A 27,610-nucleotide genomic window follows, 5' to 3' on the forward strand; every position below is an offset into this window, starting at 1 on the left:
AATTTCTGACTAACATTTTAATGTCAAAAATAGCCTCAGTAAAGTCAGTATATTCAGTAGGTACAAAAGAAAGACCTTTCTGTAAATGATTAATTTCTATATCAGTTAATTCAACCCTGGAAAGGTTATAAATTAAGCCTGTTTTGTGGTTTTCAAAAAGGCTTTCTTTATTGTATTGGTTTGTTGTACAGTACCTTCCCATTTGTGTTTGTTGTCCCCTCTGCTGCGACTCCTTCCTCTTTCTTTCAGCTCCTTTAAGTTCTGTTCTCTTATCGGCAGTGGGTATTGCAAAGGAAGCTGACCTAAAGGGATTATAATACCAGAATCCAACAGATCATCATTTTTCAATTTACTAGGACCCTCCATTTCTTGATGTACTATCGCTGTAGTCACTATAACTTTCTTACGTACCACAGGCTCCTCAACAACAGTAGAGGACGTATGCAGATTATCGTTATCTTCAACCTCAGGTGTGCTGATGTCATCCATCAATAAACTCTTACCTCTCCGTTCTCCTATCACTTCTGGTGGATTTGTGGTTGCCATAGTGACAGTCAACTCTTCTCGTACATCAGACACAGATTTCACATTCTCCGCTCTAGATGTATTATCTCTCGGCCAAACAAAAATGTTACCAAACCGAAAATCTCTACAGTCTCTACACATTTTGGCTACTTTAGCCTTTTGTAGCTTATTTTCATAGCTCCGTACAGAATCAAGTAGCTCATTTACATACAAGTCCAGTAATGATTCAGGATACATGGTAGTCAGTGCACAGTACTTATCATTAACTGATTGAAGAAGTGTGTGTACTTCTCTATCAGCAGAAGCAACCAGCAACTTCATATAATTAAGGCTAATCTGTAAATTTACTTTCTGCCACTCAGATAACAGAATATCATCACCATTGGTAAACGCAGGCATTTTTAAAACACATAGCCCACGTGGAATGATGTTCTCAGATATACAAGCCTCAAGGTGAAATTTTTGATATTGTCTTCTCTTGAGTTTATATAATTCTTTTTCCATTACAAACAGCTGTGTTTTAAGATTAATTATATCCACAGTTTGTGTTTCACTATCTTCCTCCATATTATCACAGTTGATCAAAGGATTAGCTGTTTGTGGAAGGTTTTGTAGTAAATTCGTAAGTCTCTTACCTCCATAACTGGAGATACTAGGATTGTAATCAAGTTCAACAATCTCATCCATTTCCACTCTCTCAGCCATGTTGTTGGAATAGACGGAAGGAATAAAGTAAAATAGTAAAACCAAGAACAAGACCACCACTATTCCAACGAGTGCGTCTTTAAGGCAAATAGCAATCAAAAATGTAAAACACGGACACATCCAAGGCTGGAATAAAAATAAGAACTTTACTGTGCACAAACACCAGCGCTTTCACTTATCGCTTCTTCAGGTGTAAAAACAGCACAATGAAAACACACCCTTTAAATACACTAATAAAATCACATGACCCAGACTTATTGAATCTAATATCACAATTAAAGAAATACATACGATAGAAAACACAGCATAAAAACAGATGAAAATATATGAAAAATATATAAAAAACAATTTATATAGATTCATTAATTAACACTTTACAAATCTGGACTTCTGTTTTGGTCTAAGGGGAACACATTCATTAAGCCCACAGCCTGCATCTCCCTTCATCCTGACAATCCATTTTGCCTCCAATTCCTCAGTTCTTAAACGTATATCTCCTAACCTTACATCCTCCACTATTCTCCCAGTAGCTCTTAACTTAAAACTATGTGTGGAATTAGTATTAAGCACATGCTTAGCTAGAGCATTAGTTTTATTATGCTTAGAAATACTATAAATATGCTCTCTGATTCGCTCTTTGAACAATCTATCAGTTTTGCCTATGTAAAAATGCTTGCACACAATACTGTATGCAAGATACATTATGTGCTCACTATTACAAGTGGCAGATACATTAAAGGCGTATTCTTTCATTTGGTTAGAATGAAAAAACTTTCCACTAGTGTCTAAGTACTGACAGTACTTGCATCTACCACATGTTCACGTACCAATTCTTTCTCTATTAATAGCTGCAGACTTTGTATAACATAACCTCCGTCTCAATGACTTGCTATTTCTGAACATAAATCTTGGTGTACTGTCTAAATATGGCAATAATTCAGTCAGTAGTAAGGATACTCCAGTGTTTGTTGACTACATTCATATAGTCTCGAATATCTGTTGTATAGCACATAGGGACCCTCAATTTAACATCAGTTTCCTTGGAACACTTAAAACTTTCTAGATTCCTTCTTTCAGCTGAATAGTATGGCTGAGCAAAAGTAATCCTCTTTTGTGAAATATCCCTAACATTAGATAGAACCATATAATTTTCATATCCCCTCTCATGTAAATTTTTCACAACTGTTTCCAAGTGAGAAGTAAAATCAATATCTCTAACATTGAGACGTGAGACCCTATAAGCTTGGTTACGGACCACATTTTTAAAGACATGTGGGGGGGGGTGCACTATCTCTGTGTAATAAATGATTGACATAACACTCTTTCCTATATTGTCTGGTGTAAATCCCTGTAGCTTCATCTCTGATAATAGTAATGTCAAGAAAATGAATTGCATTTCTAGAGCATTCATAAGTAAACCTCAGGAAGAGTGTGGAGCCATTCAGATATTCAATAAACTCAGCAAATAATTCAGGAGTGCCCCCCCCCCACCCCCAACAGGATGAAAAAATCATCAGCAAATCTCCTGTAAAATAAAACATAATTTTTGAATTTTTGTATGGTCCTTGTAACACATGATGCATTTTACAATCTACCAATAGAGCACTGGCGTAGCTATTGGCACAAGATGTGCCCATAGCCACGCCATTGCATTGTCTAAAGTATTGCTGTTCAAACACAAATATATTATGATTCAAAACAATTTCTAACAACCTTACTATCAAGGTAATTTTACTTGAATCATAAGCTGAATACTCACTGAGAAATTTCTGTACTCTTATAATCCCTTCAGAATTGGGTATAACAGTGAAAAGAGATACGACATCCATAGTGACAAACATATCATTCACTGACCCACATTCCTCAATAAAATGGTACAAATCACTAAGGAAATGTTCAGTATCCTTAAGTACATGACATATTCTGTCAAGAACTGGCCTCAGATGTTTCTCTACAAAAATAGAAATTGTTTCAGTGCTCCAATTCCTCCCTGAAACAATAGGCCTAAGAGGTGGATTTAAACAATCTTTATGAATTTTTGGGAGTCCTTGTATTTGCGGTACAGTGGGCTTACTTATAAAGAAATAAGAAAACATTGTTTCCTCTGTCAATTCCATGTCTAAAAGACATTTCAATAAAATCTCAACATCATAAATAATCAATTTAGTTTGTGGCAGTGTCATTTTTTCATAGAACAAAGTATCAGCTAACAAAATACACATTGTTTCTATGTACCAACTACGATCCAGTACCATATGTTCATAGGTTCATAGGTTGATACTAGGCTATCGGCCCTAAGGCCTATGCAAGCCTAGCCATAACAATTCCCTGGAAATTTTTTCCCACAATATTTACTTCTCTGGGCCCCTGTCTAGCAGGGCGACTGACATGATCCCCGGGGTGAATTTCCTATCTCCCATCCAATCATCAAGGTTCCTTTTGAAGAGGGCCAATGAGGTGCTCTGCTTGACATGTATGGGCAGCCTATTCCAGAGTATGGGGAGTCTCTGGGTCAGGAACCTATCCCTCCAGCATGTTTTGTTCAATGTGATGATAAGGTTTAGATCCCTGGAGCGTGTGGCTCTGAGGGATTGAGATTTCTTTAAGTGGAGCATGTCCAACAGCTCAGGGTTTGACATGGCCTTGTATGTTAAGCAGAGATCGCCTCTGAGTAGACGATATGCCACAGAGTATAGCTGGAGTTTTTAGATGGTCAGCATATGGCATCTGCTTTAGGCCTGTGATTCTTTTAGTGAGGTATTTCTGTGGCCTTTCCAGCTGTTGCAGATGTCTTGTGAGGTACATACCAAATGGGGCATTATACTCTATAATGGGTCTAATGAGGGATGAGTACAGTGGGACAATGACCTCCTTTTTTCTGGATGAAAAGCCCTTAGTAATGAGGTGTGCCACGTAGAAAGATTTCCTGACTGTTGTGGCGATGTGGTTATCGAAAGTGAGACCACTGTCCACTTGTGTCCTTAAGTCTCTCATCACACTTTCGATGTTTAGTGTCCTGCCACCTATGTGGTAGTTCATGGGTACATGTTTTTTTCCAAAGGGGATGACTATACATTTCTTGGCATTAAGCTTGAGCCCATGGCTCTGGCACCAGGCATCTGTTTCTGTAAGGCCCTTTCGTAGAATATCCACATCATTTGGGGATTCAATAATGGCTCCCGTTTGCAGTCATCTGCAAACTTTGTTAGCCAGAGTCCCTTAATGTTGGCCTGTACTTCAGAGAATTAGATGCCAAACAAGAGTGGTCCCAGGACTGAACCCTGAGGTACTCCACTTGTCACTTGCCTGGGGCTGTATTTGGAGTCAGCTACTTTTACAGTCTGGGTTCTGTCAGTAAGCCAGTTAGTAACCCATCGAGTGACGTAGGGATTTATGCCCAGCTTAGTAAGTTTATCTATGGTTCCAGAGTGGGGGATGGTGTTGAAGACCTTGGCGAGGTCCAGATAGGCTGTGTGGACCTCCTTACCCTCGTCCACAGCTCTGGAGACCGATTCGAAGTCAATCAGATTCAGGAGACAAGATCGTCCCTTCACAAACCCAAACTGGGTGGGGTCCAGTGTCTGGAGGTTACCAATGTCTTTGTTTATAAGTTCCATGATAATGCGTTCCATGCTCTTGCAGATCAGGCTTGTCAGATTGAAGGGATGGTAGTTCCCGAGATCCAAGGTGGATCCTCCTTTGTAGAGCGGGATAACTGTAGCTGTGTGCCACTCAGTGGGCATGAAGCCTGAGGTGAGGCTATGATTAAACATGACACTTAGGTGGGGTGCCAGTTCATTTTGTAGTTCATGTAGTACACAGCCTGGGATGTCATCTGGTCCCATGGATGCTGTATTCTTAGCTTTGGAGAGTGCTGTTTCTACCTGTGTGGCTGTGATTATCAGAATTTGGCAATCTTTTGGTATTGAGATGGGCCCTTTAGGGGGTGAGAGGGGAGTGAAGTTGGCACTAAATCGATCTGCCAGGATATTGGCAATATCCTTGGGATCAGTATATTTAATGCCATTCTGTTGTAGTTCAGAGCAGATCTGAGCATTGCCATTTAGATTCTTGACATAACTATAGAATGTCTTGTGGTTGTCTTTGGAATCTTTGGCAATTTTATTTTCATAACTAGCTTTTGAGGATTTTATGAGGGGATCTCAGCTTCTTACTGAGATGGGTGAGGGAGTTATTTGCATCCTGGGATTTTCCTCTTTTCTGCAACAGTTTCTTCCTTCTGTTGTATAGTTTGTTTATAGCAGGGGACCACCAGATTGTCTTCCTTTTTTTGGAGAAGAGCATCTTGGTTCTATTTGGGATGGCACGATTCATGCACGAGTGGATGTGCTCGTACAGTGCCTTAGTGTAGGATTCTGCAGTCGAACTTCCAGATCCTGTCTGTGTGGGTGTTGTGAAGTTTGTCACTACTGACTTCAGTAGCATGAAGTTGGCTTTGGAGAAGTTTTTTAAGGAGGTTTCCTTACTGGGGGGGTGGGAGTGGGATGTGGATGTCAAGGGGGATTTGCTTATGGTCAGACCTGACCAATGAGGGGGTGACCACTGGTGTGGAGCATCTATCTCCCATGTTGGTAATGACCAGGTCTAGGATATTGGAGCCCCTGGTGGGACAATGGATTAGTTGATCCAGGGCATTGGAATTTATGAATTCCAAGAACCGTTGGGAAAAGGAGTTGGTACTCGAGTAGTTTTCCCAGTTAATGGCAGGGTAGTTGAAATCACCTAGTATTAGAGTGTTTGGGTGTATCTTAATATTTTACAGTATGTTTAGGAAGGTGTAGTGAGAATCTTGGGGTATGGTGGGGGATCTGTAGCAAGCTACAATTTGGATTGCAGTCTTACCTAGTGTTAGTTGCACCTGGAGAATTTCAGATGCATTGTATTAGGCAACTAGCCTGGAGGTGTGAATATCCTTGGTGACTATGGACACTCCTCCACCTTTAGTGTTTCGGTCTTGGTTTTGTGGCCAAAAAGTGTGGTAAGAATTGTAGCCTGGTATTGCAGGGATGCTCTCTGGAGCCTTGAACCAGGTCTCAGTCACTGCACAGATATCGATGTTCTCCATTTTTAGGAGTGCCTTGAGAGAGTGCATTTTGAGGTTTAGACTTCTAGCATTGAGTAGCATTACCTTCAGATTTTGCATGCTTGCATCTGTTATGGTGGTGGTTTTATCCTTTGAACCTTGCCTAAAAAAGGCACTATAGGGGTGACAAGAGCTTTAGCCAGTAACCTGAATCTCAGGGGTGACAGGTACAGACCATCTCTGGCAAAGCATCGTGGTGTGTCGATCATGTCTTCCCAGGCAGACAAATACTGGATCCCCTTTGAATGACACAAGAAGCTTAGCCAATTGTTGAAGTCAATCATTTTGTCCTTATACTGTGGTATCATTCTGGGCGAAGGCAGGATGCTACTCAGGGCTAGGGTCATACCTGCCTGGGTCACATGATCCAAGAGCTCTTCCATGTCTCTTTTCATGTAGTCCAGGGAGGTACGTCTCAAGTCATTTACTCCAGCATGGACAATGACAGAGTTGTATTTGTACTTGTTGTGGAGTGACTTGAGTGCATGCGTTATGTGGTGGATCCTGGCACCCGACAGGCAGCTGACTGTAATTTTCTCCTTGTTCAGCCTGGTGAGTGGGACATCAGTGTGCCTGACTATAGAGTCACCTATGACTAAAGTGTTAGGTACATTGTCTTGCCTTAGGGGCTGTTGTTGGTTGGCACACTGGTGTTGTGAGCTATGTGTCACTTTGGTTGTGACTGGTGTTTGTTTGCGTTTCGGCTTCGGAGGTCCTTGTTGCTTGGGCAGGTTAATGTTAAGGGCCTCCGCATATGTGGGTTTAGTGTTGCTATGTATGGGAGTTGATGGTGTGGGTTTTGAAGGGCTATGAGTTGCTAGAGGTGTAATGCAAGCGTTAGCCTTCTCCTCTTGACTCTCTAGCACAGTCTTGACCGGAGAAAGCTTTGCTTCCAGTTTGGCTATGTAAGTGCATCTCTTGCAGGTTGTAGTGTTGGTTGGTAGGAGGAGAGGATTGTCTGTGTACATAAGGCAGTTGCCACATTGCCCCAGTATGCCCAGATTCACCAGATGGACAGGAGAAACCACCGAAAGCTGACCCTTGGACATGCCTGTTTAGGTGCTTTTTTGTAAGGTTTAAGAGCTGTTTTCCCTTACCTTTGCAAGGTACTTTGCAATTGTAGGCTGTTTAGTGCCTATGATTAAGTTCTCCTTATTGACAAGGAGAGCTGAGTGCTTCTATCAGGTTCAGGCTTCCTAGTGCTTTACAGCAGGTTCTAGAGCAAGTGCTAGTCACAGGGGTTCAGATTTTAGTACTACTAATGAGAAACCAGCTAGTGTTAAGGGAAAATTTGAAGAGCAGATTTTCTGGCACCTGGAATAGTTTAACTGTAGCCTCGTAGTGCTGCACAATGTGAAAAATGTGCAAACACACGCGTTTTTAAGCCAGAAAGTTGAAAGGGATAAAAATCAGCCCAAAAAGGCTAATAAAATTACAATTTCAGAGCTGGAAACCACTCCTCTAGCATTAGATAGGTAGTACAATGCTCACCACTCCCACTCGTAGGCAGTAGGACTTCCCTCTGCCACAGCAAGCTCTGGATAGCTCTGAGCACAGAAAATAATGTCCTGAGACAAACAAGGCCTGGGATATGGACTGGCTAGAAAAGGTGGGAAACAAGCAAACAAGATAGTATATATATATTTTTGTTGAAACAGGCTAAACAATGCAATAATACTGTAAATAAACACAGAAAAGTCTAACACACGAGTGTGTAGTCCTAAACAGCAAATGCAATTAAAACTCTACAAAATTAGCAATTTAAAACTTTTCAAATGAAGCAAGGCAAGTGCACAACTGAAAAACGATTTAAGTGGCAGTAATACAGCAGAATAAGTAGCTAGTCTACATATACAGAGAAGTCTATATATACAGAAAAGCAGCTAAAACACACAAACCCTTCAGATGCAGTGCAACCTACAGTACTTGAGTTGTAGCAATAGTAAGGCAATTACAGTTATAATAAATGCTCTAAAATATATTCTATATTTCCAAAATGTTTGAGAAGCACAGTCAGAACATAAGAAAATTCAGGCAAAAATGTTTTTTTTTTTTTTTGAAAGGGAAAAAGGAGAAACAGAAGGCCTTATCAAATGGTCTCTCTGTATTAGGTAGAATGAGCTAATGACACTAGACTGGGAGGAGTGTCCCAGATCAGATTTACAGTAGGGGCGGGCAACTGCAAAGCCACCAAGTATAACTCAAGACACCAACAGGGACGGTGGGTGGGGACACTAAAGTTATTAGCCTACAAAGCACTAGAGAAAGCCACAAAATGAAAGTTTTTAAACAGATAAAGATTTGTAAAGATACAGAATGCTTTAACTGCAAACAAATCAGTTACCTGTGCAAATTACAATAAAAGTGCTATATATAAATTGCTAGAAACAATAAATTGTATAAATAATCGAAAAAAAACAGGATACTTATATATCTCAGCTATGAGTTGGAGTCCACACCTCTCATCCACCAAAGGCCCTCCCTTGTCTGCTGGTCTAATAATACTATCATTCATCTCAAGACCTCTTAAGGCTTTTTTTTCCATCCTATTCAAATTAAAATGTTTTCGGTTATATTGGTACTTCTGTTGTTTGAATTTTAAATCGTGTATATCCTGTATACATAATTTCTCAAATGCTATAATCAAGCTATTAACTTTAGGAACATATGCGCTCGGTCTCCTTAAATTACTTCTGTCGTGTTCATTAACACAATTATTTCCATCACCAGGCTAACAGTGCATTAATTTAAGCATCAAATTTCTGGCAAACATTTTAATGTCAAAAATAGCCTCAGTAAAGTCAGTATATTTAGTAGGTACAAAAGAAAGACCTTTTTGTAAAGCATTAATTTCTATATCATTTAATTCAACCCTGGAAAGGTCATAAACTAAGCCTGTTTTGTGGTTTTCAAAAAGGCTTTCTTTATTGTATTGGTTCGTTGTACAGTACCTTCCCATTTGCATTTGTTGTTCCCTCTGCTGCGACTCCTTCCTCTTTCTTTCAGCTCCTTTAAGTTCTGTTCTCTTATCAGCAGTGGGTATTGCAAAGGAAGCTGACCTAAAGGGATTATAATACCAGAATCCAACAGATCATCATTTCGCAATTTACTAGGCCCCTCCGTTCCTTGATGTACTATTGCTGCAGTCACTATAACTTTCTTACGTACCACAGGTTCCTACACAACAGTAGAGGACGTATGCAGATTATCGTTATCTTCAACCTCAGGCATGCTGACATCATCCATCAATGAACTCTTACCTCACCGTTCTCCTGTCACTTCTGGTGGATTTGTGGTTGCCGTAGTGACAGTTAACGCTTCTCGTACAGCAGACACAGATTTCACATTGTCCGCTCTAGTTGTATTATCTCTCGGCCAAATAAAAATGTTACCAAGCCGAAAATCTCTACAGTCGCTACACATTTTGGCTACTTTAGTCTTTAGACTGCATGCGTCCTCTACTGTTGTTGAGGAGCCTGTGGTACGTAAGAACGTTATAGTGACTACAGTGATAGTACATCAAGAAATGGAGGGTCCTAGTAAATTGAAAAATGATGATCTGTTGGATTCTGGTAGTACAATCCCTTTAAGTCAGCTTCCTCTACAGTTCCCACTGCCGATAAGAGAACAGAACTTAAAGGAATAATTGTGTTAATGAACATGACAGCAGTAATTTTAGGAGACCGAGCGCATATGTTCCTAAAGTTAATAGCCTGATTACAACGTTTGAGAAATTATGTATACAGGATATATATGATTTAAAATTCAAACAACAGAAGTACCAACATAACCAAAAACATTTTAATTTGAATAGGATGGAAAAAGAAGCCTTAAGAGGTCTTAAGATGAATGATAGTATTATTATTAGACCTGCAGACAAGGGAGGGCCTTTGGTGGTATTGGATCGTAGTTGGTACATAGAAAGAATGTGTATTATGTTAGCTGAAAAAATTAGACTGCCACAAACAAAATTGATTATTTATGATGTTGAGATTTTATTGAAATGTCTTTTAGACATGGAATTGATTAATGAAGCATTGTTTTCTTATTTCTTTATAAGTAATCCCACTGTACCACAAATAAAGGACTCCCAAAAATTCATAAAGATTGTTTAAATCTGCCTCTTAGGCCTATTGTTTCAGGGAGGAATTGGAGCACTGAAACAATTTCTATTTTTGTAGAGAAACATCCGAGGCCAGTTCTTGACAGAATATGTCATGTACTTAAGGATACTGAACATTTCCTTAGTAATTTTTTACCATTTTATTATGGAAGGTGGGTCAGTGAATGGTATGTTTGTCACTATGGATGTGGTATCTCTTTTCACTGTTATACCCAATTCTGAAGAGATGATAAGAGTACAGAAATTTCTCAGTGAGTATTCAAATTGTTTTGAATCATAATATATTTGTGTTTGAACAGCAATACTTTAGACAATGCATTGGCATGGCTATGGGCACATCTTGTGCCAATAGCTACGCCAGTACTGTATTGGTAGATTGGGAAATGCATCATGTGTTACAAGGACCATACAAAAATTCAAAAATTATGTTTATTTTAAAGGAGATTTGTGGATGATCTTTTCATCCTGTGGAGGGGGGGGGGCACTCCTGAATTATTTGCTGAGTTTATTGAATATCTGAATGGCTCCACACTCTTCCTGAGGTTTACTTATGAATGCTCTAGAAATGCAATTCATTTTCTTGACATTACTATTATCAGAGATGAAGGTACAGGGATTTACACCAGACTATATAGGAAAGAGTGTTATGTCAATCATTTATTACACAGAGATAGTGCACATCCCCCACATGTCTTTAAAAATGTGGTCCGTAACCAAGCTTATAGGACCTCATGTCTGAATGTTAGAGATATTGATTTTACTTCTCACTTGGAAACAGTTGTGAGAAATTTACATGAGAGGGGATATGAGAATGATATGGTTCTATCTAATGTTAGGGATATTTCACAAAGGAGGAATACACTTGCTCAGCCACACTATTCAGCTAAAATAAGGAATCTAGAAAACTTTAAGTGTTCCAAGGAAACTGATGTTAAATTGAGGGTCCTTATGTGCTATACAGCAGATGTTCAAGACTATATGAATATAGTCAACAAACACTGGAGTATCCTTACTACTGACTCTGAATTATTGCCATATTTAGACAGTACGCCAAGATTTATGTTCAGAAATTGCAAGTCATTGAGACGGAGATTATGTTATACCAAGTCTGCAGCTATTAATAGAGAAAGAATTGATACATGGCCATGTGGTAGATGCAAGTACTGTCAGTACTTAGACACTAGTGGAAAGTTTTTTCATCCTAACCAAATGAAAGAATACACCTTTAATGTATCTGCTACTTGTAATAGTGAGCACATAGTGTATCTTGCATACTGTATTGTGTGCAAACATTTTTACATAGGCAAAACTGATAATCAGAGAGCATATTTATAATATTTCTAAGCAGAATAAAACTAATGCTCTAGCTAAGCATGTGCTTAATACTAATTTCACACATAGTTTTAAGTTTATAGCTATTGGGAGAATAGTGGAGGAAGTAAGTTTAGGAGATATATGTTTAAGAACTGAGGAATTGGAGGCAAAATGGATTGTCAGGATGAGGGGAGATGCAGGCTGTGGGCTTAATTAATGTGTTCCCCTTAGACCAAAACTTAAGTCCAGATTTGTAAAGCGTTAATTGATAAATCTATATAAATAGTTTTTTGTATATTTTTCATATATTTTCAGCTGTTTTTATGCTGTGTTTTCTATCGTATGTATTTCTTTAATTGTGATATTATATTCAATAAGTCTTGGTCATGTAATTTTATTAGTGTATTTAAAGGCTGTGTTTTCATTGTGCTGTTTTTACACCTGAAAAAGCGATAAGTGAAAGCGCTGGTGTTTGTGCACAGTAAAGTTCTTGTTTTTATTCCAGCCTTGGATGTGTCCGTGTTTTACATTTTTGATTGCTATTTGCCTTAAAGACGCATTCGTTGGAATAGTGGTGGTTTTGTTCTTGGTTTTACTGTAAAATGTTTATGTCCATATATGCAGACAGGTTAAAGACATTTTTTCTAACCCTGGTAAATGAAGATCAGACAGGTTTAATTGTAAATTGAAATGCATATGATAATATAAAAAGAGCTATTATGTTGATTGAATCTGCAAAGAACTTAAAAGTTTAAGTTTAATAAGTCTTGATATAAACTGTGCCTTTAGTTCAGTTAATTGGGATTATTTATTTATATTAATGGAAGAGATAAAATTCTTGAATAACTTTATAAATCTTAATATGCATTTGTATAAATGAAGCCAAGCTTATATTAAAATTGGTACCAGTATTTCACATAAAATACCAATAACCAAAGGGACTAAACAAGGTTGTCCCTTATCGCTATACTCTTCATATTTATAATGGAACCATGGGCTAACTTAATTAGGATGGATAAAGAAACTGAAAGTTTTAAGTTAAATTCTGATGAGTCTTCCAAAATACAACTATTCACAGATGATATACTTATCACTTTGGGGGGAAATGATTCAACTATTTCAGCAGCTTTTAGAACTATGGGAAAATTTCAAAAAAATCTGGATTAACTTTCAATAATATAAAAGGAAAATATTCCTATTTATCCAAGTAATTATATATTAGATAATACATATATAAACTATTTAGCACAGGCAGACCAAATAACATATTTGGAAATAATAATTACCAATAACATTAAAGATATTATTCAACTAAATTATAATTAAAGTCTATGTATAATAGAAAGCTTTATAAGTAAATGGAAAAAGCTTCCTTTCACCATGGAAGAAAAACTCTCAATTATAAAACTGATTTTACTTCCTAAAGTACTTTATATTATACAATCAATATTGTTACCTCCTCCTAAATCAATAATCAAAAATTTCAACTTGATGATTCAGAAATTCAGATGATTTCTAAATAAACCCAGAATAGCATTAACTTATCACATGGCAGATTGGGCTAATGGGGTATAGGTTTACCTAATTTGGAATTATATTTAATTTCATCTGTGATTAAATCTATAACTCTTCTTATAGATACAGAATATACTGCAAAATAGAAAACATTTCTAGAGATACTATCCTGCGATTCATATACTATCTTCAATTCCCCAAAATTATCAGTAGCAAATAATTCATTCATTTGGTTATTAAAATATTATTTTTCTACATATACTCATCTCATACATAAATCTAATTATATGCTATTCCTCTTAAAAACATTTAGAAATTATATCTATAAATCTTCTATGTATAAAACTTGCTTTTTTCTTGTTTTTCTCATAGCTTTCACACAAGGAGTTATTTTTTCTTCTGATTACATAAAAATGTCACTATTCAAAGATAAGGATTTAATTTACTGGTCTCAGCTAATGGCAAAAGATAAACTGAAATCAATAAACTATTTGACAGCTGAATTTGAAATAGATACACATTTATGGTTAGACATACAAGGGTGTAGACAATTACTTTTAAACAAATTTGATCCAATGTCTCCAATGATAAAAAAATCAATACCTAAACTTTTACATTGTTTGATTCTATCCACACCACATAAATTTCCTATTAAAGGTAAACTATCATACATATATAAAGTAATTAGAAATGAAATAGATAGAGCGTTACTGGAATTATTTTTTTCACGATCAATAATTATTTTCCTAGTGATCAAGATAAAAAAATATATTAGAATCAGCTAATATGACCACTTCATCGATTAAATGGAAGTTATTTACTTGGAAATATATGTGTAGATCTTTTTATAACCCCTCACACTATAAGTAAATTTAGCAAAAAGAATAATGCATGCTGGAGATGTAAAAGTGAAGTGAATGCTGATTGGTCACTGATTGGTCCCATATGTTTTTTGATTGTGTAGCCATAAAGAAGTACTGGGAAGACATTAAAAACTTTCTACAAGCTTTATTTCCAGATAACTTTATACTTTATAAATATATGGTTCTATTTAACACACCAATACCTTAGTGCATTAAAAAAATAAATATGCTATGGTTTGCTCTATATTAGCTGTTGCCAGAAAAATTATAACAAAAAATTGGAAATCTGGCACTTCTCCCTCATTCCAAGAATTTAAAAATCTTCTCATTGAAGTTTGTCATTTGGAACTATTGACCATTAAATCAAGATCCATCAGGAACACATCTTCCTACAATATGTGGAATAAACTATATGCTTTATTAGGAAAACAATCTGTCAACTTAGAAAACTATTAATGTATACCAACATTCACATAATGTACATTTCTGAACATCTTTGTAAATAGTTTAGTTAGGTTTGTTTAATATAGTTTTATATATATATATATATATATATATATATATATAGTTGAAACATTAGTGTACGTAATATCAAAATATTTGTTTATATTTGAAAATCAATAAAGTTGCTTAAAAAAAGAAATACCCAGTCTAGGGATCTAAACCTCTGCGGCATCAAAGGAATGGTTTGGATAGACAGGTATATTTCTCAGAAGATACCACTGCTGTGGAACAGACTCCTCGTCAACATAAAACAAAGTTACTCCCTGTCCATTTTCAAGAGTGGCTTAGATCTATGGACAGGAATCAGAAAATTTACCCCAGGACTACCCCTGTACTATTAACAGACAGAAGCATCTCCTAAATGCTTTATCTCATGCATTGGTCCCCTCAAGTTATCTATGGTATGATCCTAGTTATTCTCATTAGGGGGAACATATAATTATCAACCATGGTATGGGTAATGAAAATCTATAACCAAATGGGATGGATTATTTTGAGTACAAACAGGGAAATTTGTTAGGCTTAAAATGGCCCACAAGGGCAGCTAGCTTAGTACTTACTTATGAAACTATGAACCTATAATGATAACTTTTAATTTTGCACAAATAAAAATATTAAAAACCTATTTACACTTCACTCAGTACTGGGACTTGATGGTGTACCTGTGGTTTTCGGCAAACTTAACCTAGTTAAACCACTACATCTCTTATTTCAGTTTGCAGAAGTTAAATGGCCTCTACTATATTAATTTAGAATAGCCTTCATAATCTTATTCTCAAAGGAGAATCAAGTCATGTAGTTACCAGCAAACTACACACACATATATCCCTGCTAGAGCTTAGAGTCTTTATTACCAAAACTAGTTCAGCAAGGTTTTATAAAATGAAGGCACAGAGGTCGGTTTATGTATATGTGATTTGGTGCAGAAATGTGTACTGAAGCTGACTTATGGACTGCGTTGTCACAATATCAGATTTCCAAAAATTGCTGCTTGAGAAATTGATGGGCCCATGCATAGCCAGTAAGCTTCTGTAATTGTGGTGTGCGGCCTGGCACTTGGTCTCCCTAGCTGTGAGCTGTGTTACCTCCCTTATGTCTGCTGAGTTGCTCATTTGTATATTATTTGTACGCAGGCACCATGCACAAGCACAGTAACAAGACTTTTTGCTGCTATATTAGTCTATTGCCTCTGAGTCACTTGTGAGTCTATTCACTGAATTTTTCTGATTATCACCTCTATGTACTGTGCACCATGCCTATGGATTCCATTACCTAAAACTGTCATATCATTCTATGTCTGACACGTGTCCATTATCCACAAAACATTCCACATTTATACATCAGCTGTCTCTCTTTTGTCTTCCTTGGAATCTGAAATGAGAACAAATTATTTGATACCTGTGGAACTACTGAAATGTTTTATTTAATTACTTTATTTTAGTTTACATTTGTTTATCAAGTAAATGGATCTGTTCAAAGGCCCTTTTCAATCATGGTCATAGCCATTTGGAAAAGACAATAGTACAGAAAGCAATAAAAATACAAACCTGTAGCAAAATCTGAATCAAAAGCAACAATGTAATAGCTATATGTACAACAGAACATACTGCAAAATATAGATTTAGTGTGAACAAAATCCATGCAATAGAAGAAATGACATTATCACAGAACATGTAAAATAACAAATAATGCATATTTAAAGTATTGGAGGCAATTCCATTGACAAAACTAAAAGTTTTCAAAAGCTTGATAAGTCCATGCTATCCACAGTAAGCTTTTAGTTTAAAAAATTAACAACTTTGTTATGCTACAATTGGCCACGCTTTCTCCATCTCAGTGATATGTACATAAATATTTCAGTAACAGCATGCAGCTTGTATATCATAAAGCATTTAGTTTCCCTGTCTATTAGACTTATGCACCATGTACCATGCCCATGGATTCCCTTATATAAAACTAAATATGTTGCCAAATATCATCTAGTCTTTAATTGAAAGAGCTTTGTAATTCTAGAGTTGAATGCCTTTAAAAACTGTAAAAGAAATGCACTTAATTCATTTTGGGCTTCATGTTAATAGACTATACAAAATGAAAACATATTCTTAATTTCAGACATACCTCAGATTACACGATTACTAAAAATATTAACTTCTTTATTACATAGAATCTAAAAATCATGTTTAAAAAATTGTACAAATTGTTGCTATAAAAATATAGTTCTTGGTTACTGCAAAATATAATACAAAGCTAACAATTACTTTTAGTTTTCTACATTCTGTTTCAATACCAGCTCAGTAAATTCTAATTTCCTAAACACAATTTCTTGAAATTACATTTTATGATAGGTCAAAGCATAGCTATCTAAGTACAGCAGGATTGGTGTGTGCTTTAATAGGAAGTATATAATTTCTCTGTTGTTCCCATTGTAATATATATACATATGGATGCTGTGAGGAATCTCAATTTAAGGAGGTGTGCAACAAGGTTTGCACCCCTCCAGAAATACTTAATTCGATGTTTGTGGGTTGTAGAAATTCTAATCAAATCATTTTTTTGAGTGATTACATGTTGATCATTAATAGAAGTGTAGCTCCTAGAAGCTGATCTAGTACATTCAACAACAAATTTTAATGTTTACCCATAATGGTGGTGGTGCTGCGGTAGCGTTGTCGCCTCACAGTAACACGTCCTGTTCGATTCTCAGCTAGAGTGTCTTCTCTGTGGAAACATGCATGAATGGGCGTACGTTCGTTGAAGGTTGTGCATCAGGGCCGGCAACTCGGCACATAAAAATCTACTGCCGATCATTAGCGGACCGGAGTTCCACTGTGTCAACCCCTAACTGGGAAAAGCCGAAAGACACAACAACACATAATGTTATAGACTGTAACATTAGTTCTTTCTTATAATGTTGTAAGAGAACTGGTCAATGTACAAACATGATACTTTATTTGCATCACACAATACCACTTTAATTAGGCTGCTGTCTAAGGTAGTACATGGATCAAATTACACTAAATTTAATAACATCTTAGATCTCCACTGTAGGATTACAAATTCCGGAATCATGTTGTTTGGTTATTGCTGGTGACCATGCTGTAAAACATTTATGTAGTAGTATGTCAACATTCAATATGATCTGTGGTTCAATAGCTTGAAAACAACAATGCATTTTGTTACGGTGGCAGTATAGTCTTATATGGGAAATTGTGCATGTTTGACTCTGAGGGAGCATTTGTCTTTAGAGCAGCCTGTCTAAATAAGGTGTGCATCTAAAAATGTCTACTAGAGACTAATCTTGCCAGTAATCCACATGGTCTTCCAATTCATATGTGCTTCAAGTCTTTGTGGCTAAGCAGAGCTGTTCCCATAATTCTTGAAATTTACCAAAGATTTACTATGGTTCATTGAAACATAATTCCGAGAAGAGTGCTCTTCTGAGACCAACAAACCTAAAAGAAGAATGCCTGCATTCTCCACTCTCTAGTTATCCATCAACTTATTTCTCCTTCATTGCTAGCTCCAGTTCTTTTACTTTAAAAGAAAATGTGTATTTACTTTGGCATCTTAACCCCATAACCTGTATTTCTCAATACTTCATTGATAGAAAACCCTTCTAAACATTTTGTACTGCAACATAACTTTTCCTCATTTCCTATTAATTTCCGATATAAAATATAATTGTTTCCAACAGATTCATGTCACATATTACACTGTTGCTACTTTGCAGTTTATTTTGTGGGTGCTAACACTGTATTAAGTTTGGATTGTTACTTTTAAATTTTACTACATTCTCTTGCTTCTTTTTCCTTCCTACTTTTCCCAGGCAGACCCTGACTTGGAATCAATTAAGAGTTCCACCCTGGTCAAACAAAAATTACATAAATAAATAAATAAATAAATATACAGTAATTGTTAACAACTATTGGCAAAAATAGTCAGTAATCAATAAATACACAAATAAATTAATTTGTCCAATCAACCCATGATTAGCCTTAGGACTGGCCAGTTAAATCAACATACTTATTTTTGGAGTGACATTTTTTGCTGAACATAAGTCTTACCATCTTGCTTACAATCTGTCTCCCTCATGATTCCAAGAAAACATACAGATACATTTTTAATGTAGTAGGGGCTTTATACTAGTTGCTTACTCATATAACCCATCTTTATTCTAAACCAACATTGCCGTTATTAGTGAAGCGTGGGCATGGTGACATTCAGCTTTTCACCTGTATGATGACTTTTAATTCTTTGTTATGAATCATGCTTTTCTACAATTTGTCAACTTTTCAGTGGACTGCCACTTTAATTAATTCATTGCTACAGAATTTTACAATGATTTCACTTATCCTTCAGCTGTGTATGCCTGTAAAATCTCATTTTAGCATAAATATGTTACTTCATTACAGAGACCCAAAAACAATCTCTTTTCAAATATGACAGGCAAATTATCAACAAACTTGGTCATGTTCACAGTGGATATGAAGCCATAAATTACACAGCTTTTCAGAGATTGGACTGAGTTAATACACTGAGACCTCTGCCGTGCTGTTCAAATCAGAAGGCATCTTTGATCAGTTTGATGCAGCATCCAGAAAAAAAAACACTTTGAGCCAGACTGCAGTTGGTAGAACAAGTCTTAAAAGCACATTTTAGTACTAGAGAGTTTGATCTTGTCCGAGTCCCAGGGGTAAGGGGCAAAAATTGTTATATCACAATACTACTGCAGACTAGAATGGAGATACATATTTTTGTACCTCACACCACAACTCATATGAACAATGTAGCACATGATCTCAAATGCTAGTGGGGGTTCTTTTCACAAGGCCTTTGCATCTGTTCCTTACACCACACAGACTATACACAGAATAAAAAGTGAATGTTTTCTCAAAATTTGCAAACAACATTTACAAAACACTCGTTCCTTAACACTGGAGTATAGCATTAGAGCTTGACACCCTAACTTGACACATCCTCATTCCATGCTGCTATTCTCCCATATCCTACCAACATCCACTATACTACAGCACCTAAATGCAAACAAATATACAGACAGTTCATACTCCAGCAATAAAATCACACCCTTACTACTCAATGCAAGATTCCCTTGGTAACAAGGTCTAGCTTCATTTAGATCAACCATTGTCTTCAGGTCAAGACGATTTCCAGTTTAGCACTGATAGTTAAGGCTATAAATAAGCTTCATCTTATAGCCCCGGTTTGGTTCTTTTAGTCTCCACCTTCACACAGTGTGACTTTGAGCATGGCATTTAACTGGGTAATGCTCTTGAGTTGGTCTTTAAAACAGAATATGCACTTAGTATGACAAATTGGGTTAAATAATGAGGACTGACAACTTAAGCATGGAATATGGCATTAGAGTAACATTGCCTAAATGCTTAAAAATGATGTGTAAGTTAGCTATGCCTCTTCATCCTGAGTGGATTGCATATGTACCACTTGTGATTTTAAGCAGGCACATAGGATGGGCAGTGACTGTCTGTTCATATGTGTGTATTAGTGAAAAAAGCATAGTAATGTACACATTAAAGATATAGTTGAAATATAAAAAAGCATGTAAATTAAACAGTATTATGATTACCTCCCTAACTCCACACACAATGTCCCTAATAAAATAATGCACCTCCCCTTATGAAGTACAGCAGCAGAACACAGCTACCCCATATTCCCTCTAAACTGCTCCCTGCTTGAACTTTGAGTGCCTAAATTTTAATTTTGACAGGTTAGCAACCCAAAGATCAGTAGTACTGGCAAAATAAGCTGTGAACCTATAAATTATGCAAATGACATAGCTCATAACATTTCACATATTAATGTAAATAGAACCAAAAAAACGTAAAATATAGGCTTTATTTCAGAATGGTTTATGACTGAGGAAGCTATTATGTCTTGCAAAACAAATATTTTCACAGCTATCACTGCAATCCACTTATGAACCAAGTAATGCATGTATTGCCAAACATCATTTTGATGCTATAACAATTGTGGTATGGTGATATAATACCTTGTCCAGTATCGAAGTACACTGAAATTAATGCTTTGCAATCAAAGGACTAATTAATAACTAAGCTCATGAGAACTGCTCCTTAGCTTATTTATTGTAAGCATGTCATTAAGTGAACACTACTCAGAAAATATAACCAACATAAGAAAGAGTCTGTAGGAATGTAGATGGGATTATGTTGTTGTTTGTTGCAATGGAAGCCTTTATACAGTAGTTGGACTTTGAAATGCTGCTGTTTACATGCCTGGTGACTAAGCCATTCTGAACCCTGACTACCAAAAAGCTTGTATCACACTTGCCCTATCAAAGCGGCTTACAGATTACAGCTCAACTACATGCATTCAGAGAATGCATGTCATCACCTGTTCACTTTAAGAGCAAAGGTTACAAAGCAAATAGAAGTTTTTCTTGGGGGAGGCACTGCCAAAAACATTCTTATTCCCACCCTGAGGTCACTGCATATCAGAGAAAATTGAATCACATACAGGCAGGCAGTATAACACATATTTTGCTCTTTTTCCAAGGTACATTAACATCAGAGTACCCAGAACCTGCAAATAAGTAAATATATAAACCTTGCTCTACAGAGGAGCAAGTTTCTGAATGTATACAGTTGAGCTCTACCAAGTTGCAAATCAAAAACAGAAAGATGAAGATAGTTATCAGACACCCTTCATGACGGATGGCAGCAGCAACCTGCTCACCAGCCTACAGTACATCAAAGTCACATGGAAGGAGTACTTACAGCAGCTTCTGGATGAAAAACCCACAGAAGCTGTACTGCCTCAGACACAGCCTACAATGAAAGTGGAAGAAGAGCTCACACTTGAAGAAGAAAGAACAGCACTAAGGAAAGTGAAGTTAGGGAAAGCAGCAGGCTCAGATGAGGTCACAGTAGAATGATCAAGATGTTTTGTGAATTAGGGGAGAAATGGCTCCAAGGGGGTGCTCATAACAGTATGGAAAGAAGCAGCCCAGATGAATAAGCATTCTAGTGCTAGTGCCATTGTACAAGAACAAAGGGGGCATTCATAACTGTGGGCTGTATAGAGGTATAAACTCCTGCCACACTGCATGAAAGTACTGGAGTGGGTGATTGACGTACAAATATGCAGACTAGTAGAAAGTTAGATGGGAGACGAGCAGTACGGATTCAGATCAGGATTCAGCACAACTAACCAGATGTTTGCAGGGAGACAGATAGCTGAGAAGAAGCTAGAGATGAAGAAAGAGTTCAGCTGGGTATTCCCAGACTTGGAAAAAGCATATGATAAGGTCACACAAAAACTGATTTGAGCAGTCCTGTGATGGTTTGACATCCCAGAAACATTGATAGAATTAACACAGGCTATGCATAAGGACCCAATGAGACAAGGATCTACAGTGTTCAGACTCACAGAAGGTTTCCCACTGAGAGTGGGTGTGCCTCAGGGTTCATCTCTGAGCCCATTGCTGATGGACTACATTAGCAAACAGGTCAGTATGGACATACTAACAAAGCTGCTCTGTGCAGATGATGTTGGCACTACATGCAGAGTCTGAATAGGAACTTCAGCAAATGATAAGGGAATGGAATGCAAAACTGATGACACATGGGATGATGCTGAGTACTGACAACACAGATGTCATAGTAGCAAATGGGGGAAATCAGACGAAGCTGAAAATTTATATAAAAGTGAAAATAATGGATCAAGTGAACTGCTTCAAATACCTGGGAGGATGGTGGAAGAGAACAGAAGTTTGAATGAGGAGGTCAAAACTTGAATCAAAGGTCTGCAGCCAACTAGCACAGGGTCTCAAGGTATTGTGTGACAGAAGAATATCAAAAAGCTGAAAAGTAAGGTTTTTAAAACAGTGGTGCGGCCAGTATACTGTATGGTACAGAAACATTGACAGTGAAGACAGACCAGTTGAGGAAGATGAAGTGCCTGAGACAGGTGATAGGATGCACCCCATGGGACATCAGAGCAGAAGCCAAAGTAACTCTAATTTCAGGGAAGTTCAAAGAAAAAAGATTATAGTGGTTCAAGCACATGTACAGGAAAGCAGAGGACAATCTGGTGAAGACGATTTGGCAGAGATAAGAATTAGGCAAGACGAGACAAGGCCATCCAGCAAAGAGATAGGTGGATTGCATGAGACAAGATGTCTGACAGTCTGACATGACCATCAAAAAAGGTAAGAGAGAGAAAATGAATTGAGAAAGATGGGGACAGCTGACATAAAACCCCAGTCCCATTTAGAAAATGTGAAAAAGGGGTTGATGATGATTGATGAAGGATGCAAACAACAAAACTCTGGGCACTGTCAAGCCAAGTCAGTATACCTGCCAAGCCAAGTCAGTATGCCTGCCGAGTCAAGTTAGTATGCCTGTCGAGCCAGGTCAGTAAGCGCAAGCAAATAAAGACTGAGCTTGAGAGATTGAGAACATGAAAGGAAGCCACTGGTGGGGCATGCATGCATTAGTCCTCCAGTTTCTCACTTATTTAAACACTTCTGAATGAATTTTATATATTTCTCCTCTAAATTACTTGAAGCCATCTCCTCTGCCAAAACTAAAACCTGAGCTGCTTTTTGTTCAACAGCTGCAGGGCTCTTCTCCAACTGATTTTTTTCCTTCTTCTTTTCTAGTTGATTGTTTCACACAATGCAAACATTCTCTGTAAACATGCACCCCCCTACACTAAAGTAATGTTGTTTGAAGCCCTGCAATCCCTCAGTGTTAAATTCTACATTTTTTTTACTTAAAATGAGGTTTGTGTTCTAGGCCAGACCCTTAAGTACCATACACTGCTTATATCCTTAGTTATCATTAACCTTTTAAACTATCCATTCTAATATTAATAACATTGCAGATTTTAATAACACATCATCTGCCCCAGTTTGTGCTGTATCCAAATGTCATATCCCCCGGATTTATGAAAGCTTGCACGGAGTGCAAGAAGAGTGTAGGAGCTCACACCGGCAATATGTCTGCCGTGAGATCCAGGAACAGCTGGCAGGGGCGTGCACGAGAGCTGCTAAAATTACTCTTGCATGGACAGCGTCATGGTATGCAAGTTACCTCATTTGCTGGTGAAAACCATGCAAATGAGGTAAATTTGCGATCCAGGAAACACTAACCTGACCGTGGAAGATTAGTGTTAGCTGCAAAAATGTACTCTGTCGGTAACAGAGTACATTTCTGCAAATAGCTAAATGGAGCTATGACAGCTCCAAATAAAGAATGCATACAGTTGAGGAAGTATGCCAATGGCCAAATATAAGGCCATTTGCATTATAAAATGTTTAAAAATATAACAATTAAACTTTTTTCCCCTATCTCTGATGTTTAAGCATAGCGCAGCACCGCACAAACGTGCGGCGCTTATAAAAACAAAAAAATAATTTTAAAAAAGGCAAAAATAGGCATTTTCACTAAAAAGCTTATTCTGCCATGCAGGTCAATGGCAGGCTGAAGACAACATGGCCACTGAGTAGTGGTTGTTAAGGAGGGGAAGCTCAGTGTGAGAGCTGTAACCATGCATTACTAGGCAATCCTGTGCAAATGAGGATAAGGATAGTGAATCCCAATTTTCCCCAGCATGTGAGGCATGTCCCAAGAGTGTAAGAGTAGGAGTAGGTGAGTAGAATATAGGTGACATCATGAGGGGGTGTGTCAGACAGGCTGTAAGCTAATTGGAGCACAGTGGCTTGTGTTTGCCCTGAGTTGCACAGGATTGCAAGAGGCGTGCCTACAGTTGTCCAATTTGAAAACCTCAAACCAAAGGTGCACAACGTTAAAAGATAGGAAACTCCTTGCAAACATGCACACAGCGTGTGTGCTCATGTGTGCGCGTGTGCACATGTTTGCACTTGTTTGCACGGTGTTGCCTCGGGCAGAAACAGAAAGGCAAAAGGAAGGAAAAGAAGTAGTAGGAAGTTAAACAAGGAGAACTAGCAGATCTGCCAGGTGAAATATATCAGAAGCAGCCAATTACACAGGCAGCAGACTAGCCCAGCCCAGCCCAGCACTTTAAACTCTGCAAACACCATTCCCCCCTGTTTTTTTCTGAAAAACTCTGCAACACTGCAGTATACAAAGAGGGAAAGCTTAAAAAGCTTAAGTCAGACAAAATGTTAGGGGCTGCTCTTGCTATCATAAACCAACATGTGCAAGGTGCTGAGGGTGGTGATGTTGTGAATGCTGCTGAGCAACTAACAGTGAGGAGACAGAGAAGAGTGTACAGACCCAGGGTAACCTACCAGGGGCTACATGAGCTGAAGATAGTGGAGCGCTATAGGGTAAACAGAGACCTCCTACAGCAAATTGTTGAGCTGTGCCGGCCACGCCTCACACACAGAACCAACAGAGGGGAACCCATTCCAGTGGATACCAAGATATGTGTTGGCCTAAGAATACTAGCTACAGGTACCTTCCAAAGACCAACTGGTGATATGATGGGGATTTCACAGGCATCAGCATCCAGGGTACTCCACTAGTTCCTGGATGCCATGTCAGCACATGTCGGTGACCATGTATATTTCCCAAATTCCCGTGATGCATTGGCCAGCAATATGTGTCTTTTCCACCAAATAGCAGAATGCCATGAAGTAGTTGGTGCAATAGACTGCACGCACATATGCATCAAAGCACCACCCGGTGAACGGGATAGGGTCTACATAAACCGCAAGGGCTTCCCCTCCATCAACTGCCAGGTCATGTGCGATGCCCAGGGCATAATAATGAATGTGTGTGCTGGCTGCCCTGGAAGCTATCACGATTCCCACATCTGGCATCTGATGCTGCTGTACCAGAGATTTGCCAGTGGGGACATCCCTGATGGTCACCTAGTGGGGGATGCTGGATATGCACTGGAGCCGTGGCTGATGACACCGATCAGAAATGCACACACACCCCTGAAGAAGAACTCCATAATGAGGCACATGCACAAACAAGAAACATAATTGAACGTGTGTTTGGCATGCTCAAGTCACGGTTCCAGTGCTTGGACACATCTGGTGGAGCCTTGCAGTACTCACCAACTACATGTACCCAAATTGCTATGGTATGTGCCATGCTACACAATATGATCCTGCAGAAACAGCTGGAGCAGGAACAGCATGGGGCAGGGCCAAACAGCCCCCCACCATTGCCAAGGCCAGCACAGGCACAACGTGACTCAGAGAAGGAACAACCTGAGCCTGCCCCAGTAGGCAGAATGAGGCGTGCCCAGTATGCCCTGGCCTTGGCAAAGAGGCAACGCATAGCACATACACTGACTCAGTAGGAACCCTGGAAATTACACCTCTCTCTGACTCACACATACAGTAAAAGGGATGCCTAACTTGACACTACCTGTTTTCAAACATGTATAGGGACTGTACTATGTGCATCCGACATAGGCAGCCCTGCAGCACCACCTGAGGCATGAATGCCCTATTTTAAGCAATATAAAGCACTGCTAAGCACATTTTACCAGTACTAAGCATATTTAAATATAATTTCACGTAGCTGTGCAACACGCTAACCAGCACAACATCGGGCAACGTTGGGTAATGTTGGGCAAAGTCGGGCAAAGTCGAGCAAAGTTGGGTAAACACGCTCACACCTGCTTTACTGTTCCTTAACCAGTCAGGTCTGCCCAGCAGGAAAATAAAAAGCAGTGACAGGGCTCAAACTCAGGATACTGTGCACTATAGTCACAGTACTGAACCACTAAGCCATGACAGCATTTCACTGGCACAGGCACAGCTTAAGTCACTCACACATACCGGTTGGGGGGGGTCACATACCTAACAGTCACAGCCAGTAGTTCAATTGTAGACAAACGCAAACACAAACAAATGCTGTATCATGCCCTCTGAAGAGGCATATGGGTAACCTCCCCCCAGACCTATGCAGACAGATAACAGCAGGCCAGGCAGTGTGATGTGGGTTGGGTAGGCAATGAAGTCACAAACTAATATGAGTGCAATTGGAAGCTAAGGTCTGTAGTACAGTGGTATGCCTCAAGCCAGTATGATAGGCAGCAGTACAGAGTGAAATGGAGTACCTGACATAGCAGTGCAGGCCTAGCAAATGTGTATAAGTATCAGGTGTACCCCTCATCCTATGTACACCCACAGTAACAATCAGGTCTGCCCCCCCCCCCCCGGTAGAAATGTACAGATAATAGCTGTATGTAGAAATGTTGATAAGTCTATGCAAATTGACTCATGGAAGCCCTGCAGGCACAGTGTGCTTCCTGTCGATGTACAACACAAAGGTGAGCCCTGAAGTAAAAACCAACTTGATTTTTCACACACATGTAGTATATATGCCCATAGTGGGAATGCTCACACACTTAAACAAAGTTTGCAAATTTCAGTCAACAACATACTGAAAGGTCATACTGGGTATGCTCACACACTTAGGCCATGTCTGAGTACAGCAGTGGGCCACACATATCTGGCAGTTGCAGTTCTTACTCCAGATACATGTCACTATTCACCAATCCTGCCTTGCGCACACGGTGATATGAAAACATACCCATATAATATACTGGACCCCTGTCATAATCAAAGTATGTAATACAAGTACTTAAGTTGTTCAAAGAAAGTTAAATTACAAAGAAGATCAATAAATCTCTGATTAGTATCATCATGAAACAATGAGCACTCCTAACATTATCCAAGCCAAGCTCTTCCAAAAATATTGGCAAAGATTCCATAGAGAACCGTGAAACTTTCTTTAGCTATGTCATAAATATCAATATAAACTCATATATGTTCTGAGTTAGTGCAAAGTGTAAATGAATACATGTACACGACTGACATTGCCAACATCTTGTCAGATAGGTTCATACATATTTACCCCCCCCCCCCCCCACTGACAAAAGGGCCCATTACCATACCTGGAGATTGTGAAAATCCAGAAATCAGATATACAATGGTTAAACAGCTCTATC

This window comes from Protopterus annectens, chromosome 12.part0 (assembly GCF_019279795.1).
Source record: "Protopterus annectens isolate FY-2018-M chromosome 12.part0, PAN1.0, whole genome shotgun sequence".
In the NCBI taxonomy this organism is placed as follows: Eukaryota; Metazoa; Chordata; order Ceratodontiformes; family Protopteridae; genus Protopterus; species Protopterus annectens.